This window comes from Orycteropus afer, unplaced genomic scaffold, assembly GCF_000298275.1.
Source record: "Orycteropus afer afer isolate SDZICR_OR568_19922 unplaced genomic scaffold, OryAfe1.0 scaffold00120, whole genome shotgun sequence".
In the NCBI taxonomy this organism is placed as follows: domain Eukaryota; kingdom Metazoa; phylum Chordata; class Mammalia; order Tubulidentata; family Orycteropodidae; genus Orycteropus; species Orycteropus afer.
In genome coordinates this window covers 5809342-5814380 of record NW_006921707.1, presented here as the reverse complement: position 1 = coordinate 5814380, position 5039 = coordinate 5809342, and the positions used below count along the sequence as shown (strand labels likewise).

Here is a 5039-nt window from a genome sequence, read left to right as displayed (position 1 = left end):
AAGCAGGCCACACCCCTAGGGAAACTCCCCTTGGGCAGACTGGCCACTCAGAACATAGTCATCTGATCCCATCATGGGAACAACCACACAGAACTGGGGTCCAGCCAAGTTGACACACAGCTCCAACTATCACACCATCCTTTTCTGAATTCTAGAATAATTTGAGTAGATTGGTATCATCTCTTCTCTGAATGTTTGGTAGATTTCTCCAGTGAAACCATCTGGGCCAGGACATTTTTTTGTTGGTAATTTTTTTATGACCTGTTTAACTTCTTCTTTTGTTATGGGTCTGTTCAAACTCTCTAGTTTAGGTAAGTACTGTGTTTCTAGAAATCTGTCCATTTCTTCTAGGTTTTGAAATTTGTTAGAGTACAGTTCTTCCTAGTATCTTGATATTACCCTTTTTATTTTGGTTTGGTTCGTTATGATGTCACCTATTTCATTTCTGATTCATATTATTTGCATCCTCTCCTTCTTTTCCTTTGTTAAGTTTGCCAGTGGTTTGTCAGTTTTATTAATCTTTTCAAAGAACCAACTTCTAATTTTATTGATTTTTTTTTCTGTTGTCTTTCTATATTCTGTTTCATTTCTTTCTGCTTGAATCTTTATTATTTCTTTTCTTCTGGTGACTGTAGGCTTTTTGTGTGCTCTTTTCCTAATTTTTGAAGATGTTGGGTTAAGGTGTTGATTTTGGCTCGTTCTTCTTTTTTGACGTGTACATTCATTGCTATAATTGCCCTCTGATCACTGCTTTTGCTGTGTCCCTAAGATTTTGGTATGTTGTGTTTTCATTCTCATTTGAATCAAGGAATATTTCTACTTCATTTTTTTATTTCTTCTATTACTCAGTCATTTTTAAGGAGGGTGTTACTCATTTTCCATGTATTTGCTCTTTTTCCATTGATCTTCCGAGTGTTGATTCTAATTTGATAGCATTATGATCTGAGAAGCTGCTTTACAGTATTTCAATATTTTTAAATTTATTGAGGCTTGCTTTGTGGCCTAACATATGGTCTATCCTGCAGAATGTTCCATGTGTACTGGAAAAAAATGTATATATTGTGCTGTTGTTGGGTGAAGTGCTTTGTAGATGTCTATAAGGTCAAGTTGGTGGATTGTGTTGTTTAGTTCTTCTGTGTCTTTGTTGAGTTTCTTTCCAGTTCTATCTTTGATTGAAAGTGGTGTATTAAAATCTCCTACTATGACTGTGACATCATCTATTTGCCTTTTCAATTCTTTTAATGTCTGATTTATGTATTTTGGGGTTCTTTTATTGGGTGCATAGATATTTATTATGGATATGTCCTCTTGTTCAGTTGATCTTTTAATCATTATATAATGTCCTTCCTTGCCTCTTATGGTAGTTTTTGTCTTAAAACTGTATTTTATTAGAAATTAATATTGCCACTCACTCTTTTTTGATTGCCATTTGCTTGATGATTTTTTTTTCCAGCCTTTGATTTTTAGTTTATATTTGTCTTTGTCTCTGAGGTTTGTCTCTTGTAGACAGTATATTGATGGATTATGTTCTCTTAACCATTCTGCAACTCCCATCTCTTGAGTAGTGTATTTAATCCATTTATATTCAGTGTAATTATCCACAAGTATGTATTATTTGCTGTCATTTTATGTGCTTTTTTGTGTTGCTGGTGATATCTTTGTTCCATATAATTTTCTGTGCTGAGTTCATTTTGTTTATGAGTCATGTTATCATTTCCTTCATTGCTATTGCTTTAGCCTTTGCTAAATATTTGTGCTTGTCCTGTTTTTCATTTTGATGCAAAGATTTATTAGTTTTCTTTGAGGTTAGCCTGTGTCTAATAGTTTTCTTCCCAAGTTTAGAACAGTCTGTTCTATCTCATAATTGTCTTGACTTATTCACAGTTTAGAAGTTCTGTAACAACACTTCTGTAACTATGCTGAAGGAGCTGTGGTGGCATAGTGCCTAAGGCGTTTGACTAAATTCTGCAACTACGTTGAAGGAGCTCTAGTGTCATAGTGCCTAAGGCATTTGACTGCTAACCAGAAGGTTGGTGCTTCAAACCCTTCAGCCACTCCACGGAAGGAAGACTGGACAATCTACCTTTGTAAAAATGTGCTGCCTCGGAAACCCAGGAGTAGTTGGTGTGAATCAGAATTGACTTGATAGCAGTGAGTTTGTTTTTTTTTGAGTTTGGTAACTACACTATTTATTCCCTTTTTGGTTTGTTGTTGTCCTCATTTACCAATTGATGTCTCTTGTTCCCTGTTTACAGTCTTGCAAGCTTCTTTTGCTTTGGATACTTGTATAAGTGGGTTGGTTTCTGGGTTATGCCATCATGCGTGTTCATTATCAGTTGTCTCTTGTCTGAAGGACTCCCTTTAGCATCTCTTGTAAGTTTGGTCTGGTTTTAACAAATACCCTTGATTTCTGTTTATCTGGAAATGTCCTAATTTCTCCATCTTATTTGAGGGACAGTTTTGCTGGGAATATAATTCTTGGTTGTCAATTTTTTTTTCAGGGTTTTATATATATACCACATATATATATATCACTGCAGGAAGTGCAGGTATATTTGGGCTGTGTGGACACATTTCCTTTCTCCCACTCCATTAGACAAAAGAACAATCAAAGAACCACCAAAAAAATAAAAAGAGAACAAAATTACAGAAATCATAGTAACAAACAGGAACAATCACAAAAGAAAAAAAAAAAAGGCAATAAATGAGAAGAAATTTAAATAAAAAGATATAAACAAAAAATGAAGACCAGAGGAAGAAAAAATAATTTAAACAATTGTTTAAAAAACAAAAAGAATTTAAACAAAAACAAAACTGGAGGGGCAGGGCAAGGCACCCACCCTTTGTCAGGGCACACAGACTAGGATGGAATTCCTGCTAGTCTAGAAGGTAGGTGGAAGTAGGGGATGGCCATACTTGTGTTCACCATGAGGGTGTAGGGTATAAGGGTAATAAGGAGAGTATTGCACCTTTCTTGTTGTCAGCCTCCAGTGGGGTTACCTGTGCTGTCAGTAAGCTGAGCCTATTCTTAGGTTGCTGGCCAGTGTGGAATGCCACTTTCATATATTCAAAATGGCCATGCTAACAAATATCCAAAATGGCTCTGCCCTCAGGACAGCCAACAGTCTGCGGCTCTGTTTGTCTCCTTATTCATTGTTTTCCTTTCTCATTGTCAGCCACCAGTGCAGTTGCTCATGTAGTCTCTGGCAGGCAGAGCCAATTCTGTGGTTGCTGCCCAGATCAGAATGTCACTGGTAAATATTCATATTGGCTGTGTTGCCAAATTGGACAGCCAACAGTCTGCAGTTCCTTTTGTCTCCTTATTCACCATTTTCATTCAGGTTCTTCTACTAGTTGGTATTATTCAATCCACTTCTTTATATTTCCCTTCAAAGTTCAAGATTCCAGGATTATGTGCTGTATCTGTTTCAGTTGGTTTCTCGTTTCTTTGTTGCACAGGGTCTGGGTATCTTGTTTGCCTTTTTCCCCTTCTTGCCAGAAGTCCTAGATTGACAAACTTTTTCTGTCAAAAGCCAGATAGTAAATCTTAGACTTTGCAGACCATTTGGTCTCTACTGCAGCTACTCAACTCTACTCTTACAGTATGAAAGTAGCCATAGGCAATGCATAAATGAATGAATTTAGCTGTGTTCCAATTAAACTTTATCTACAAAAACAGATGGTGGGCTGGATTTGACCCATGGGCCGTAGTTTGCCAATTCCTGCCCTAAGGTATTAAATATGTGTGGACTAGAAATAATAAAAACAGATAATTTTTTAAAATCAAAAAGACACCAGATACTTTGCTATACTCGATACCCATTCACCATTTCATTTAACCTTTGCACCTATTATTGTTCCTAAAATTAAGTAACTTGCCTAAAGTTGCACAAGTAAGTAATTAGTGGACTTGTGATTTGAACATAGTTTGTCTCCACAGTCTGTGTGCTTTTAACTATTATACTTTACCACCTAGATCATATTTCTTCTCCATGAAAAGAAAGGCTATAAGCTTAAAAGTTACATTATATTAAGTAGCCCCCTCCCCTTTTTAAGTAAATAATATGTTATGGAAAAGGCCAATGTGTTGAACACATAATAATAAAAAGTGGTCTATTTACTGAACATTTTAATTGCCAGGTACTACATTATCTCATTTATATTTAACATTGTCATTTATATGTATTATTTTTTATAATCTTAATAACAACCTTGTAAGCTCAGATAGCGTAGTGCCTAATGCACTTGACTGCTAACCAGAAGGCTAGGGGTTCAAACCCACCAGCCATTCCTCAGAAGGAAGGATGGGCAATTTACTTCGTAGTGATACTGCCTTAGAAACCCAGGGAGGGGTTGCTATGAGTCGGATCCTACTCCATGGCAGTGAGTTTTTTTTTTTTTTTTTGGAAGATGTAGGTACTATCATTTTATTGAATAATATTAGAACTGAAACTGAAATTAGAAAGATGAAGTAATGTACTTAGGTCACACTATACAGTTATGGAACCTGGATTTGACTTCAGCAAGTTTGACTTCAAAGTTTGGGTTTATAATCAGTATTCTGAGCTGCTTCCCAACGAAGATGCAGCTGTTCTTGTAAAAACAGCCAGGAGCTCAAGTTAACAGCCTTGCTCCTTAACTCAGCCTTTCTCTTCACTAGGGAGCCCAAGGCTTTGAGGAACATATTTTTAAACAGGTTTTTGAAAAATGGAAATCCATTAGAATTTTTTATTTCCTTTTCGAAACAATCTCACACTTAATGAAAAGTTGCAAGTATGATGTAACTTGTTCTTTTTTTTTTTTTTTTTTCCTGAATCATTTGAGAGTAATTTGCCAGTATAATGTCTTACCTCTCCAGAATACTTCAGTGTGTCATTCCTATAAAGTAGCACATTTTCCTATGTAACTACAAAATACCTTCAGGAAATTAACATTGATAACATTATTACCATTTAATGCTACAGTGCCATTTAGTTTCTACCAATCATTCCAATACAGTTGAATCATGTTGAATTTAGTTATCACTTTTTTTTTTTTTT

General features: G+C 35.7%; 1 protein-coding gene across 1 annotated transcript in view; it reads left to right on the top strand.

Annotated features, from left to right (window-relative positions):
- The window catches only part of ANAPC10 (anaphase promoting complex subunit 10), a 141290-nt gene that overhangs the window by 46919 nt on the left and 89332 nt on the right, over positions 1 to 5039 (top strand). The gene's annotated exons all lie outside the window — the stretch shown is intronic.